At 42.8% G+C, this 17,225-nt stretch overlaps 1 protein-coding gene and 1 pseudogene across 2 annotated transcripts in view; one reads left to right on the top strand and one right to left on the bottom strand.

The window, feature by feature from the left end:
* Positions 1–102: 102 nt before the first annotated feature.
* LOC129861440 (tripartite motif-containing protein 16-like protein) lies at positions 103–9,531 on the bottom strand (annotated as a pseudogene).
* The window catches only part of LOC129860886 (rho guanine nucleotide exchange factor 19-like), a 71,796-nt gene continuing 59,515 nt past the window's right edge, over positions 4,945–17,225 (top strand). Inside the window, exons 1-6 of one of the 2 annotated variants that reach the window (XM_055931768.1) lie at positions 4,945–5,175; positions 10,856–11,030; positions 11,250–11,390; positions 11,479–11,615; positions 12,017–12,062; positions 14,521–14,962. The gene's annotated coding sequence lies outside the window, so the exon portion shown is untranslated. Of the gene's footprint in view, positions 5,176–10,378; positions 11,031–11,249; positions 11,391–11,478; positions 11,616–12,016; positions 12,063–14,520; positions 14,963–17,225 lie in introns of those variants that run through there. The other variant, XM_055931770.1, reaches the window with a different exon arrangement.

Genomic DNA, 17,225 nt, shown 5'->3' with positions numbered 1-17,225 from the left:
TATTACAGATTGGGGTCATTGTAGTTCTGAATGCAAAATAGCCTTATAATAACAACATGTGAAACAATCTTACAAGTCAGTTGCAAAGAGTGATTGGCATGTCTATGTCCTCAATTGTCATTGTTTCTCCACTTGGCAAAGTATCAATGAGGATTGTACCCCAACACCAAAACTAGGATACAGTGGCTCTGAGAAGTCCTCTGACAAAAAACTATGGAGCAGAATCATGGAGGAGTCAGAGATGCTGTAAAAAGACAGAGTTCCTGCTTTGTGATCTAAATAAACCCCTATTCTAGGGGATGAGACCTTGGCAGTGATCTTGGTTTCAATGTTATCGTGCCATGCTGAGTAATTGGTGTCAGAGCACTGTAAGCTCCATGACTTTACATTGTACCCCAGCCCACACTCTAGTCCCCTGCCTCCCCTCTGAATGCTCTCATAGGTCACTCCAATGAACACTCCTTTGCCTCTCCAATCTGCCTCCCAGTAGTAACGGGCACCGGTCAAGCCCTCCCAGCACAGCACTTGTTCCCAGAAGTCAAAGGTCTTCGGCAGACGTGACCTGGTCCTGGATTGACCTCTGGACTTGACCAGAGTCACCTTGCGGTTCTGGTCAGAGAAGCACAAGTTGCGGTGTGCTGTATCAGTGTCTAGAGTGAGTTGAAATGCATCTGAAAAAAAAGAGACAACAGTCTTCACTGTTCAGGTTATTCTCTTTCACATTCCTTCTTGTTAAAACTAGCCTTACTGTACTTGCAAAGCCATAACTCTGTCACAATGACTCACAGTGTAAGAAATCGGTTCTGGTCTTCGGAATTCCAAATGTGATATCTCTGCTCACTGGAGAGATGAGTGTTAGTATTTTAGTTAACAGATTGTGCATTCGACTAGTTGTAGAGCCACTACTTTAGGGTCCACATTCAATAACGATAAGGATCCTTATTCTGCAACGAAAATAAGGATACACTTACTGCTCCATGCTCTTTGCAATGGCACCGGTGGCATTGGCTGGCATTCAGAATGGGCTCTTCTCACTTGAAGAAAAAGTGGACAATCCATGATTTAATTTTCATTCTTTGGTGTGCAGGAAAAAGGACTAGAGGCAAATGTCTTACCTTGCCTGCCCTGAGGTTTGGTCATGGGTACTGGAGATTCCAAAATGTCCACATTTGAAACTACGAAGAGGATCAAGAAATGCCCAAATAGGTTATTGTAAGTTTGTATTCTTGTATTATCTTTCCATTTAAACAGAACCCTCCAGCATTTGAAAATTCATAGACTGAAGAAAATCTCACCGCTGCCACCAATTTCACAAGTAAAACGTTTAGGTTACCTTACTAACCTGCTTGTTCAATCTTTTCTAATAAGTCAACATTCATGTCTTCAAGCAGCTCCTTGAATTCAGTGATGATTGACATCACAGCTCCAAATGAATGTCTTTCACTGATAACACTAGGTTCACGATCCGGCAGCAGGCTGATGGGTTGCCACCTCTACAGAGACCAGAGAAGCATTAATCAATAAGTTAGTATTTTCTTTCTTTTGGTATAATTTTAGTTTTTGGTCTCATACCTTCCTTATGTACTGTTACGAAACCAATAACTGGACTGCTAATATCGTTGCACTCACTAAGTCTAGGGGTCTTAACTGTCTGTAACCTGATTTGATGTGTGCATAAATGTGAGAAGTAAACGTATGTGACGAGGTATTGAATGTACAGTCGTGGCCAAAAGTTTTGAGAATGACACAAATATACATTTTCACAAAGTCTGCTGCCTGAGTTTGTATGATGGCAATTTGCATATACTCCAGAATGTTATGAAGAGTGATCAGATGAATTGCAATTAATTGCAAAGTCCCTCTTTGCCATGCAAATGAACTGAATCCAAAAAAAACATTTCCACTGTATTTCAGCCCTGCCACAAAAGGACCAGCTGACATCATGTCAGTGATTCTCTCGTTAACACAGGTGTGAGTGTTGACGAGGACAAGGCTGGAGATCACTCTGTCATGCTGATTGAGTTCGAATAACAGACTGGAAGCTTCAAAAGGAGGGTGGTGCTTGGAATCATTGTTCTTCCTCTGTCAATCATGGTTACCTGCAAGGAAACACGTGCCGTCATCATTGCCTTGAACAAAAAGGGCTTCACAGGCAAGGATATTGCTGCCAGTAAGATTGCACCTAAATCAACCATTTATCGGATCATCAAGAACTTCAAGGAGAGCGGTTCAATGGTTGTGAAGAAGGCTTCAGGGTGCCCAGGAAAAACATCAGGGACAGACTGATATTCTGCAAAAGGTACAGGGATTGGACTGCTGAGGACTGGGGTAAAGTCATTTTCTCTGATGAATCCCCTTTCCGATTGTGTGGGGCATCCGGAAAAAAAGCTTGTCCGGAGAAGACAAGGTGAGCGCTACCATCAGTTCTGTGTCATGCCAACAGTAAAGCATCCTAAGACCATTCATGTGTGGGGTTGCTTCTCAGCCAAGGGAGTGGGCTCACTCACAATTTTGCCTAAGAACACAGCCATGAATAAAGAATGGTACCAACATATCCTCAGAGAGCAACTTCTCCCAACCATCCATGAACAGTTTGGTGACGAACAATGCCTTTTCCAGCATGATGGAGCACCTTGCCATAAGGCGAAAGTGATAACTAAGTGGCTCAGGGAACAAAACATCGATATTTTGGGTCCATGGCCAGGAAAATCCCCAGACCTTAATCCCATTGAGAATTTGTGGTCAATCCTCAAGAGGCGGGTGGACAAACAAAACCCACAAATTCTGACAAACTCCAAGCATTGATTATGCAAAAATGGGCTCCCATCAGTCAGGATATGGCCCAGAAATTAATTGACAGCATACCAGGGCGGATTGCAGAGGTCTTGAAAAAGAAGGGTCAACACTGCAAATATTGACTCTTTGCATCAACTTCATGTAATTGTCAATAAAAGCTTTTGACACTTATGAAATGCTTGTAATTATACTTCAGTATTCCATAGTAACATCTGACAAAATATCTAAAGACACTGAAGCAGCAAACTTTGTGGAAATTAATATTTGTGTCATTCTCAAAACATTTAGCCACGACTGTACATGCGCCCATGAGACTGCCACTTTACTTTGGGCCCAGGGCCAGCTCCTTTTTGACCTCTTGGTCGGTCAGTCCAAGCTGATTATTATTTGTTCAGATGGTGAGGAAACATAAATCTGTACAAAAATTTCAAAAACAAAGGCATGCCCATAGAACCAGCAGCCTCACAGCTTTTCCAGCTGGAAAACTGACTGATGCTGCATTTAAATGAGTGATGCAAAAACCGTCATATCAGTCAGCATGGGAGACAAGAAAACAAGACAGGGTGGCGGCAAAAGCAAGCCAGCGATACGGTACGCGTTGCAATGGTGATTTCCGTTAAACAGTGCAAATCAACATCCAGCAGAAAACAACGCTACCGCAGAAGTTTAAATATTTTAACTCTGGCGGCAAATCCCATCTTCCGTGGCGGCTGACGGCATTCACCGCCAGCCTCAACGGCATTTACCATCATATTCTCATTGAAAACAATGACATCCTGTTTGCTGTCTACCTCATACCATCTAAATGCAGCATTAATTGCGTGCACCTGTCGGCTTATAAAGACTTGGCTCAGCATTGAGACCCGGTTGGCACTACCACCTGGTGGATGGAGTGTGTGTGTGTCCCAAAGAGAAGTTACCTGGAGAAAAAGTATGCTGTCTTGTGTTTGGGCGAGTTTCTCCAGATCACTGTTCCTCCTTTGCAGTGTTGTTGTGTCCTGTCTCAGTCGTGTCTCTGCTCTTGCTGCCTGAGCAGCCAGAGTCATCTCCCTATCTTTGATGGAGTCCCTCACCTCTGCTCTCCTCTTTTCTAGGGAGTGGATCAGCTCAACGAACATCATGTCACTGACCTCCACTGCAGCTTGTGCAAATCCCTACAGGGAGTGGGAGTACAGTATACAGTCAGACATGGGCTCTATTCCAATATCCACTCTACCATAGTACTACTTAGCAATGGTCCGGGCATGCATTCTAAGTGGTATGTTAGTATGAGAATGGGAACCTACATATCATATTCTGTTGAGTCGACAGCATCCTAGTTGTTTAGTCAATTATTTTATGTCATCATCAAGGCTCTATTTTGGAACATAGGGTACGTTAATGAGGAGAACCATCCTCCTGCCTGGACAAGCCACCACTGGCACAGCATGCCGAAGGGTGGCAAACTGAATGGTGGCTCAGTAATGTTGTCTACTTTTTTGTAACTCACTTTAAGAGATCCCGCAGCCTCTCCCAGTTGTGTCAGCAGCTCCTCTTTCATCTGGAGTTTACTGTTGGATTTTCTCTGTTCCACTGCCAGCAGTGCCTTAAGGAACAAACCCATACATTTCAGTTAAGAAGGCCATAATAATTCTCACTCCAACATGCAATATGGTAGGCCATACTGACCTAAGAACAGTAGATTTGAGTTAGAACTGTATTCAAAACATTGCATACTGTCCCACACCTACCACTCTCGTTCCAACAGATCATACTTTAAATGTTCCATTTGTGCATATCTAGAGGTCTTGTTCATGGAGCTACTCACTGACAATATTAATCTAATTATCCACATACAAATGAAACCCCACCTACTGCTTGACTCGTTCGGTCTCCGCGGAGACAGTTTCGTGGCTTTTGTGTTCCTTGAGAACAGAAACAACACCTCTCAAGTCTGCAGTACATGTCCAGCAGTTTGTCATGCTAGGAACACAGCTTCTACAACTGCAGCTCCTTGACCAACACAACCACCGGAGTTTGCTTACGGGGATGCGAACTAGTCACTTTTCGGCTTAAATTCTCCGTTTTGAATCCAAAATAGGCGACCTACGTGATTCGTCTAGATCCGATGAGAAACGTTTAAGCGAGCGGGGGGGGGGGGGGGGGGGTTGGATGACTACTAGCTGTATGCGAACGAGTGATGCGCGTTGGGAACAATACTGGCTGTATCCAAGGCTCAGCCAATCATTCACATAAACAACAGAATGCAGCTGAAGAGAGAAGAGACAACCAATTTGCTAGTTACAGAATCAATGCGCGCTCTGGAAAGACAGCGGGAGAGTGAAAAGGCAGTTTGTCAGTGAATTTACAGCAGCGAGTCTCCTGAACGATAAAGAAGAGGTAGGTGAGAAGCCTGACCACGGCGACCGGGGTGAGAAGGCGATGAAGCGTACTTCATGAGCTGTAACCGAAAAACCATTTGGAAAGTATGAGATGAAGGAGAAAGTGTGGTGTACCAAGTATTGTTAGCATTGTTAATTCGAACCAGCTAACGTTAGCAAGACACTTATCTGTTAGCTAGCCAGAGAAATTATGAGAATTAGCCAACTTAATTGATTAAATAATTGAGTTTATGGTGTGAAAATTAGCTGGCTAATAAAGTCAGACAGCTAACGTTACAACATCAGATGAGCTAACGTTAGTAACCTAACCAATTCGCGATGACTCCTTGCCGTTCCTCAAGTTATAAAGCGTTAACGTTAGTTGCTTACTGGACCTTGGCAATCTGTGTGAAATTGTAACTAGTTATAGTTAATGTTAGCTAGAGAACGAACAACTGTTTTCCCTCTACAGTAGTGGTGGTTAATTTTGTGGTTAATTTTCAGAATGAGAGAATTCGGTGAAAATTAGGCGTTGCTTGTTATTAAGCAAGTGTAACTGGAGCCGTGCCTGGCTTAAAAACTTCTTATGGCTGCAATCCCGTTAACGGGATGATATGACAACAGCCAGTGAAAGTGCAGGGCGCCAAATATAAACAACAGAAATCTCAGAATTAAAATTCCTCAAGCATACAAGTATTTCACACCATTTTAAAGATACACTTCTTGTTAATCCCACCACAGTGTCCGATTTCAAAAAGGCTTTACAGCGAAAGCACCACTAACGATTATGTTAGGTCACCGCAAAATCACCAAAAAACTGCAATTTTTCCAGCCAAAGACAGGAGTCACAAAAAGCACAAATAGAGATCAAATTCATCACTAACCTTTGATCTTCATCAGATGACACTCATAGGACTTCATGCTCCACAATACATATATGTTTTGTTCAATAAAGTTCGTATTTATATCCAAAAACCTCAGTTTACATTGCCGCCATGTTCAGAAATGCCTCCAAAATATCCGGATAAAGTGCAGAGCCACATCAAATAACAGAAATACTCATCATAAACTTTGATGAAAGATACATGTTTTACATAGAATTAAAGATACACTTGTTCTTAATGCAACCGCTGTGTAAGATTTTAAAAAAGCTTTACGGCAAAAGCACAATATTCAATAATCTGAGAACAGTGTTCAGCCACAAAAGGAAGCCATACAGTTACCCGCCAAATTGTGGAGTCAACAAAAGTCATAAATAGCATTATAAATCTTCCCTTACCTTTGCTGATCTTCGTCGGAATGCACTCCCAGGACTCCCACAAGAAATTTTCATTTTGTTCGGTAATGTCCATCATTTATGTGCAAATAGCTACTTTTGTTAACGTGTTTGGTAAACAAATCCAAAGTCACGAAGTGCGTTCACTAAAAGCAGATGAAATGTCAAAAAGTTCCGTAACAGTCAGTAGAAACATGTCAAAAGATGTATTGAATCAATCTTTAGGATGTTTTTAACATAAATCTTCAATAATGTTCCAACCGGAAAATTCCATTGTCTTCAGAAGTGCGATGGAACAGAGCTCCCTCTCATGTGAACGCGCATGGTCAGCTCATGGCAGACCTTACTCATTCCCGTCTCCTTCGGCCCCACTTCACAGTAGAAGCATCAGACAAGGTTCTACAGACTGTTGACATCTAGTGGAAGCCGTAGGAAGTGCAAACTGACCCATATCCCACTGCGTATTCGATAGGCGATGAGTTGAAAACCTACAAACCTCAGATTTCCCACTTCCTGGTTGGATATTTTTCTCAGGTTTTTGCCTGCCATATGAGTTCTGTTATACTCACAGACATCATTCAAACAGTTTTAGAAACTTCAGAGTGTTTTCTATCCAATACTAATAATAATATGCATATATTAGCAACTGGGACCGAAGAGCAGGCAGTTTACTATGGGCACCTCTGGGCACCTTTTCATCCAAGCTACTCAATACTGCCCCTGCAGCCATAAGAAGTTTTAAGCTGGATGCCACTATAGAGGTGAAAGGAACACCACACACTTTCCCTCCTTGTCACTTTTTCAATACAGTGGATAAGAAGGGGTATGCCAGGTCTACTGTCTGCCTGAAATAGATCAGTTATGCCAACAAAGGGTATCATGCTCTGCTGGCACATTATAGAACAGATGTCCACAGGCAGAAAGTGTACAATCTAATAATGTGCAGTGTAGCCCAAAGATATTGCTTTTGTGTTGAATTTGACAGTAACACTTGTGTGTGAATGAGGGGGGATTATTACATTTTTTTACTCGGTGAACGTTATCTTTGCACACATGTAGCCTTGTGCAGTTGATCGATGTCTAGTGGCCACTATTATAGAGCAAAAATATAATGCATATTTGTTTCATTCTATTTCTACTTTAAAATGTATTTTTCCCCCAAGTGCAATATTTAAATGTGTGTGGTCACAAGTGTTCTATTATAAAGGCTGTCATGGCTAACTGCAATATTTGTGTATTGTTCTTTCTCAATTGCAGTAAAGTCTAGGCAACAAACAATATTGGATTGCTTTCTTTACATTTTTTCAGCTGTGAGTTTGGTTCACATTAACCACTTTTTATTTTACACACAGAGACTGATCATGTAAATCATATTATTTTTTTGTTTAATTAGTTAACCTGCATTTCCCCCAAGCAGGGATTTTTTGCATGTTTCTGTGACTTTTTTGGGCCCTCAGCAGTTTGCATCCCTGGTGCTTCTGTAACAGATGGTTATCCAAGTGGACTCTAAGGTGAGACTGGCAGTAGGACAGCTTACACTCCCGACAGGCCTTGACAGCCTTTGCCTTCCTCCCGGCCTCTACACGAGTACACACCACGTCTTCAGTCGAGCAAAGTAATCTACTTTAGTTTCTCCACCATCTTTTCCAGCATTGAGTTCTTAGTGTGGGGCGCCTGCAGAATGTCTCTCGACAGTAAGGACAGAAGGAGACCTCGTTGCTGCTGCTGATACTACCACTCTCATCCAAGCATTTTCTGAATAAGTCGAGGGAGAAGTTGTGTCGACATGGAAGAGTTGTAGGCTCTGTCAGGGTGTTCAAACAGACTGGACAGCTGATGTCCACCCTTGTCCATGGCTTAGAGGCCATTTTGTCACAGTGTATTAAAAACAATTATAAATAATGTTGTTTTATAACACCGGTTCAGCATAAAGTTTTGGGACTAATGTTACCTATCAGGAAGTGTAACATTCAGGACTCATGAGGGAGGAACCAGTTTGAGACTTACTGGAAATTAGAAGCTCCTTCTGACACGAGAATGCATGCAACACTTTTAGAATGCAGTTGTACTGTGTAAGTTTTTGCTAGTTTCTTTATTGTTGGCTGGTGGTTGGTGTCATGGTAACTGTAGAAAAGATGACCTCGTAGTTTTTTTTTATGCGCACAAAGGATCTGTCGTCCCTCCTCTTTTGTAAATGCATGAGACCCAGCATGAGTGGCACTGACACTGTCTACCCCTCTCCCCATCCTCCCCCTATCCCTTTCTCAAATTTAGAAGCTCACTTACAATATTTATTTAATTATCCACATACAAATGTCCTTTGGTTATGAAAACCCACCTGTTTCTTGGTCCGTTCAGTCTCAGCGTAGACAGTTTCGTGGCTTTTGTGTTCCTCAACTGCACACAGAGAACAGATACACCTCCTCTCAAGTCTGCAGTACATGTCCAGCTGTTTGTCATGCTGGGGACACAGCTTCTCCAGCTGCAGCTCCTTGACCACCACACCCACCAGAGTGTGCTTCTGTAACAGAGGGATATCCAGGTGGGCTCTAAGGTGAGACTGGCAGTAGGACAGCTTACACTCCCGACAGGCCCTCACAGCCTTTGCCTTCCTCCTAGACCCTAGAAGAGTACACACGTCACACACCACGTCTTCAGGCCCATCGTACGGATACCCAGGAGGTGTATCGAGTAAAGTTATCTTTAGCTTCTCCACCATCTTTTCCAGCATTGAGTTCTTAGTCAGTGTGGGGCGCAATCTGAATGTCTCTCGACAGTAAGGACAGCAGGAAACCGCGTTGCTTCTGCTGCTGATACTACCACTCTCATCCCAGCATTTTCTGATACAGTCGAGGCAGAAGTTGTGTCCACATGGAAGAGTTGTAGGCTCTGTTAGGGTGTTCAAACAGACTGGACAGCTAATTTCCTTCTTTGTCCACAGCTTAGAGGCCATTTCGTCCAAGTGTATAAAAACAAAAAAATACTGTTGTTTTATAACACCGGTTCAGCATGAAGATTTGTGACTAATGTTACCTATCAGGAAGTGCGGCAGCTTGTAACATTCAGAACTCCTGAGTGATGAACCAGTTTGAAACTTACTGGAAACAAGGAGCTCCTTCTGACACATGAGAATGCATGCATCACTTTTAGAATGCAGTTGTACTGTGTAAGCTTTGGCTAGTTTCCTCATTCTTGGCTAGTGGTTGGTGTCATGTTTTAATGAGCACAAAGGATCTGTCGTTCCTCCTTTTGTAAAAGCAGGAGTCCCAGCATGACTGGCATTGACACTGTTTCCCCCTCTCCCCATCCTCCTCCCATCCCCTTCTCAAATATAGAAGTTTCCTAGAAGCTCAGCTTTATAACCCCTCTCTAGCGATTGTTAATATTTCACACTACCCCCACCCCCTTCTCTCCCTATGTTGTGACCGCGGTAATGGGGGAGGGGTAGAGATGAAAAGCAGCAGATGGAAAACAAAAACCAAGAAGCACGTGTGTTCTGAATCAGAACATCTCTGCAGTTTTGGGGCATGAAAAATCTATCCCAAACCAACTAACAAAGCCCCACCCTGGTCCCTTATGCTTAGATCATATCTATGTACTAGTGTATTGGCACATTTGGCAATACTGATACGTGACTTGGCTGTGAGAGAGGTGTGGCCAATCTGAAGGGGCTGGGCTTCTTCTAATGGAAATAATTCATTATTCATGAGCATGCCAGTGCGAGAACCAATACACACATTGTGTGTATTAATGAAGACTGGGGCAGTACACTCCGACAGGAAGATCAGAAAACTTCCCTCCCTTCTCATATGCCCTACAGCATTCACCCCCCCCCCCCCCCCCTAAGATAATGCTGGTCCTCACCCTACCCTTTAAAATCTTACTGAGTAGGTGTTACATTATTTACTGGTGTAAGGGCATGTGCATGCTTCCTCTGCTGAAAGGGATGGAGAAAAACTCTGCTTCTTTTTGGCTGGGAGGATTACGGTATACCACTTTGTTCGGCTCTGTCCCTGTGGAGGGAGGAGAGAATGATGCAGAGAGAGAGGAGAGAAGGCAGAGATTACTGCAGATCCACACATTCTTCCCTCCCATTCCCAGCCCCCTCTCCACTGAGGTAGTATTATAATTTCCTTTCCCTGCTTCACTCCATCTCTTGCTGGAATACCAAATTCATTCTTCCTCTTCATTAACCCCAATCTATCTCCTTAATGCTGAGTGCTAAGCAGAGATGCATTGGATCCCATTTTTGCAGTCTTTGGTATGACTCGTCCGGAGATCAAACTCCCAACCTTCCAATCTCAGGGTGAACACTAACCACAAGCCCACTGAGTTGGTCCAGATCCTTTGTAACAGACAGTATAAAGACAATGCCACCAATCAAATTCTAACCTGTGGCTTTGTCTGGCTGAACCTGAATCAGACTTTGTTCTAGTGTGGGAGGTGAAACGGAGAAAGCGTCGCTCCCAAAAGAGGGGGAGATTGGAGAACAGCAGTTGGGGAGGTCGGGAGAGGGCCAGAGGAGGAGAGAAGCAGGTCTGAATGGAGAAAAGACTCAGCTGGCTCGACGGCGGGACAAATTCACGCTGCTGGAAAAGGTAACATATGATGTACACTAGATCACCTAGCTCAACAAGTAGTTAGATCTAGTGTTCCTACTTTCCCAATAACATTATATTTGCATGTTACCGTAGAGAGGACAATTGTTCCTTAATGCTGACAGTTCTATGGTCAGTCTAATAATGCTTATGTGGCATACTGTACTAAATAAATCATTATTTTGTGACTGTTCTGCTGTAATGATTTTTTGGCATTAGGAGAAGACAGCGAGCGAGGAAAAAAATCCATCCATTATCTAAAACTCCATCCATTATCTGAAAATCCATCCATTATCACAAACCCCCTGGGATGTGTTGGTTTATTACGCAGAGGAGCTCATTCTAAGAGCGCCCCTACAGGTCAGTGCTTGTGCCAAATACAGTAGTATAGAATACGGTAATCCCAATACCATGGTGTGTTATGAAGAACATTGTTTTTGTGTCTCAGGCTCAACCAAACCCAGACTTCTATACATCTGACTGGATCCTTCGGAAGCTATGCATTCCCAACATCATGGCTGAGTCCGTGCCCAGCAGGCCACTGGACTACTACACTCGTGCCTTTCGCAAGTCAAAGATGGAGAAGTGAGTACCTAGATGTAGAAGTGGGGCTCCCGAGTGGTGCAGCGGTCTAAGGCACTGCATCTCAGTGCTAGAGGCGTCACTACAAACACCCTGGTTCGAATCCAGGCTGTATCACAACCGGGCGTGATTGGGAATCCCATAGGGCGGCTCACAATTTGCCTGGGTTTGGCCGGTGTAGGCCGTCATTAAGAATAAGAATTTGTTCTTCGCTGACTTTCCTAGTCAAATAAAGGTTAAATAAAATTAAAATAAATCATCCCGGAACTTCCTAATGAGGTTTTGATTGAGGATCCTCAAACTTTAGTTGAGCCACATTGCGTGCTGATCCTTATAGAGCTGTCTGTTACTGTATGTGTGCGAATGACTACAGGTTTAACCTGGCTCTGTTTGTCCCTTCTCAGGTTCCTTGGCTTTGAGGACCATGACACCTACTTCACTAACAGACATGTATGGAGTAAAAAGTACATTATTTTCTTTAGGAATGTAGTGAAGCAAAAGTAGTCCAAATATATAAATTGTAAAGTACAGATACTTTAAAAAAAAAAAACTACTTAAGTTGTACTTTAAAGTATTTTTACTTAAGTACTTTACACCTCTGATGCTGGCCCATGTTGACTCCAATGCTTCCCAGAGCTGTGTCAAGTTGGCTGGATGTCCTTTGGGTGGTGGACCATTCTTGACACGCATGGGGAAACTGTTGAGTGTGAAAAACACAGCAGCGTTGCAGTTCTTGACACAAACCGGTGCGCCTGTCACCTACTACCATACCCTGTTCAAAGGCACTTAAACCATTTGTCTTGCCCATTCACCCTCTGAATAGCACGCATACACAATCCATGTCTCAATTGTTTTAAAAATATGTATTTAATCTGTCTCCTCCCCTTCATCTACAGTCTACACTGATTGAAGTGGATTTAACAAGTGATCTCAATTAGGATCATAGTTTTCACTTTGTCAGTCTATGAAATGGAAAGCATATGTTCTTAATGTTTTATGTACTCAGTTTAGGTGGACATATATAGGCCTACCTACAGTGGCTGAAAGTATTCAGACACCTTGACTTTTTCCACATCTTGTTACAGCCTTATTCTAAAATGGATACAATTTTTCCCCCCCTCATCAATACATCATCTACACACAATACCCCATAATGACAAAGCGAAAACAGGTTTTTAGAAAATTTAGCAAAGGTGTTAAAAAAAAAAAAAAAACTATCACATTTACATAAGTATTCAGACCGTTTACTCAGTACTTTTTTGAAGCACCTTTTGGCAGCGATTACAGCCTCAAGTCTTGGGTGTGACGCTACAAGCTTGGCAGACCTGTATTTGGGGAGTTTCTCCCATTCTTTGCAGATCCTCTAAAGCTCTGTCAGGTTGGATGGGGAGCATCGCTGCACAGCTATTTTCAGGTCTCTCCAGAGATGTTCGATCGGGTTCAAATCCGGGCTCTGGCTGGGCCACTCAAGGACTTTCAGAGACCTGTCCCGAGGCCACTCCTGCATTGTCTTGCCTGTGTGCTTAGGGTTGTTGTCCTGTTGGAAGGTGAACCTTCACCCCAGTCTGAGGTCCTGAGCGCTCTTGTAACGATGTGCCCTGAGAGTCGGGAAGCAAGTTCAGGGAGTGAGTGTTTTAATAAATGAACACAACATAATACAAAATAAGACTCACGAACAACGCACAGACATGACACAGCAACAGAAACAATAACACCTGGGAAAGGAACCAAAGGGAGTGACATATATATGGAAGGTAATCAGGGAAGTGATGGAGTCCAGGTGAGTCTGATGAAGCTCAGCTGCGCGTAACGATGGTGACCGGTGTGCGCCATAACGAGCAGCCTGGTGACGGCTTTGGAGCAGGTTTTCATCAATGATCTCTATATTTTGCTCTGTTCATCTTTCTCTCAATCCTGACTAGTCTCCCAGTCCCTGCCGGTGAAAAACATCCCCACAGCATGATGCTGCCACCACCATGCTTTACCATGGGGATGGTGCCAGGTTTCCTCCAGATGTGATGGTTGGCATTCAGGCCAAAGAGTTCAATCTGGGTTTCATCAGAACAGAGAATCTTGTTTCTCCTGGTCTGAGAGTCCTTTATGTGCCTTTTGGCAAACTCCAAGTGGGCTGTCATGATCCTTTTACTGAGAAGTGGCTTCCGTCTGGCCACTCTGTCATAAAGGCCTGTTTGGTGGAGTGCTGCACATATGGTTGTCCTTCTAGAAGATTCTCCCATCTCCACAGAGGAACTTTGGAACTCTGTCAGTGACCAATCGGGTTCTTGGTCACCTCCCTAACCAAGGCCCTTCTCCTCCGATTGCTCAGTTTGGCCATGCTTTAGGGAGTCTTGGTGGTTCCAAACTTCTTCCATTTAAGCCACTGCATGTTTTTTTGTACCCTTCCCAGATCTGTGCCTTGACACAAACCTCTCTCAGAGCTTTAAGGACAAATCCTTCGACTTCATGGCTTGGTTTTTGACATGCACTGTCAACTGGGGGACCTTATATAGACAGGTGTGTGCCTCTCCAAATCATGTCCAATCAATTTAATTTACAACAGGTGGACTCCAATCACATTGTAGAAACATCTCAAGGACGATCAATGGAAACAGGATTGACCTGAGCTCAATTTCGAGTCTCATAGCAAAGGGGCTGAATACTTAAGTAAGGTATTCCTGTTTTTTTATTTTTAATACATTTGCAAAATTGTAACTGCTTTTGCTTTGTCATTATGGGGTATTGTGTTTCGATTGATTGACACTTTTTTCTTAAATCCATTTTAGAATAAGACTTTAACGTAACAAAATGTGAAAAAAAGTCAAGGGGTTCGAATGCACTGTATATGTGGTCAATAGGCTTTACGTCAATCTATGTCATTCTTATATGGCCAACTGGCTTTCCGTGGCAGGTGTATAAGCTTCTGACAAGTACGGTGTATGGCAAGAGGAAGAGCGCGGAGGTGGGCGTGGCTCTACTGCTCAACGAGGGGGCATACACTGCAGCGTTTCCCTTGCATGAGGTCAGACACATTCTTAATGTACCGCTACGCACAATGACATCTGCCTATTACAGCAGTCTGTGTTAAGTGTGTGTGTGTGTATGTGCGCGCTTGCATCCATGTGCACGTGTGCGTGTTTGTGTGTGCGGCAAGTGTGTTTGTGTGTGTGCATGCGTACTTGTGTGTGTGTTTCTCTGTGCCCCTTTGAGCTGCCAGTATGAGGTGTGTCCAGATGAGCTCAACCAGAGGCAGGTCTTGTTCCAGTATTGGTCTAAGTGGTACAAGTACCAGCCACTGGACCACATCAGAGAATACTTTGGAGAGAAGATACCCTTTTACTTTGTCTGGCTGGGTAAGCAGAATTCCTCATATAGTACATCTGATACAATACCATAATTTAATTCTGTACTGCTTATATGGTTACACTTGTTGGTGAGGGGGATTCATAAAACTGAACACATCCCAAAAATCTGAGATTTACACATCATACTCAAGAAGACTTGGATCAAATGAATGCTACAATATCTATTTTCTCTTATACCATGTCCATTTGTGTTAAGATATGTGGTCAATTTACCACAACAGTACAGTTTTCTGAGAATTCCCCACTGTTGTGTGAGATAGAGAGGTTTTTGTCTCTGGTCCTCTCTGTAGGCTTCTACACAGCCTGGCTGCTCCCAGCGGTGGTGGTGGGGACCTTTGTCTTTGTGTCAGGAGTCATGTCCAAGGGCACCAACACCCCTGCATGAGTCCTGAAACTCCATCACTTGCAATGCTTTTCTAACACATTCATTTCTTTGCCTGTAATCAAGGTTCATGGTTCGAAAACTGTACAGTATAGAGTTCTTATTATAATTATCTTTACTACAAATCGAGACCAAAAGAACGCTCAAAGGGGTGTTATTACAATATAATTACAGTATAATTTGAGCAACAGAGTGGCCTAGTGTAAGTCGCAGTCTGGAGCTCTGCAAATATACAGGCTCAATTTAGTTACGCAGGCCGCCTGTACCAGTCTTAAGACATAATGCATTGCTTCGCTGTGTGCGTGTGTGTGTCTTATAGCAACATCACCCAGAATGCATCACAAACTATACCAATTACATAATTGACAATTAACTTCAAAAAGGCATAAATAAAGGTAAACAAAAACATTTAGGAAATATATTACACATTATACATATCCACACATCAATAAGTGGTAAACCATGTTTTAAACTTCAATACAACACCGGAATATGAACATATGCTTTAGCTTCCCCGCAACACTCAAACTATGCGCTCTAATGCACCCACTGTTTGACCATCAAACCTCGACCAGGAAGTAAGGTTTGTGTGTGCGCGTGCGCTTGTGTGTCCGTCTATGCGTGTGTCGGGGGAAATAATAATATACTATATGCCATTTAGCAGACACTTTTATCCAAAGCAACTTAAAGTAATGCGTGCATACATTTTACGTATGGGCGATCCCAGGAATCAAACCCACTACCCTGGCGTTTTAAACAACATGCTCTTCTAACTGAGCTACCATGTCTTGTAAATGTTCCCTGTGTCTCCAATGTGTTTCCATGGCAACTGATGACCATTGTTTTCTCAGTAATCTCCGTTACCCAGTAGTTAAATGTGTGCATAACTTTGTCACTTGTTTTCTCGTCGTTTATTTACACTCAGAATCTGTCCACGAGAGAATACTTTCTCGGGACCAGTGTTTGATGGCTTGGTGGGGACTTAGTCGATTTACCAGGCCATAACTTCTTATGGCTGCAATCCCGTTAACGGGATGATATGACAGCAGCCAGTGAAAGTGCAGGGCGCCAAATTCAAACAACAGAAATCTCATAATTAAAATTCTTCAAACATACATGTATTTTATACCATTTTAAAGGTAATCTTGTTGTTAATCCCACCACAGTGTCCGATTTCAAATAGGCTTTTCAGCGAAGCACCACAAACGATTATGTCAGGTCACCACCAACTCAACGAAAAATTCAGCCATTTTTCCAGCCAAAGAGTCGCAAAAAGCACAAATAGAGAAAATTAATCACTAACCTTAGATGATCTTCATCAGATGACACTCATAGGACTTCATGTTACACAATACATATATGTTTTGTTCAATAAAGTTCATATTTATATCCAAAAACCTCAGTTTACATTGGTGCCATGTTCAGAAATGCCTACAAAATATCCGGAGAAATTGCAGAGAGCCACGTCAAATAACAGAAATACTCATCATAAACTTTGATGAAAGATACATGTTTTACATAGAATTAAAGATGCACTTGTTCTTAATGCAACCGCTGTGTCAGATTTCAAAAAGCTTTACGGCAAAACACAATATTAAATAATCTGAAAACAGCGTTCAGCCACAAAAGGAAGCCATACAGTTACCCGCCAAATTGTGCAGTCAACAAAACTCATAAAAAGCATTATAAATCTGCACTTACCTTTGCTGATCTTCGTTGGAATGCACTCTCAGGACTCCCACTTCCACAAGAAATGTTCGTTTTGTTCGGTAATGTCCATCATTTATGTCCAAATAGCTATTTTTGTTAGCGTGTTTGGTAAACAAATCCAAAGTCAGGAAGCGCGTTCACTAAAAGCAGAGGAAATTT

Source organism: Salvelinus fontinalis, chromosome 8 (assembly GCF_029448725.1).
Source record: "Salvelinus fontinalis isolate EN_2023a chromosome 8, ASM2944872v1, whole genome shotgun sequence".
NCBI lineage: Eukaryota > Metazoa > Chordata > Actinopteri > Salmoniformes > Salmonidae > Salvelinus > Salvelinus fontinalis.
The sequence above is the reverse complement of the archived record's forward strand: the minus strand, read 5'-3'. Positions and strand labels throughout refer to the sequence as shown.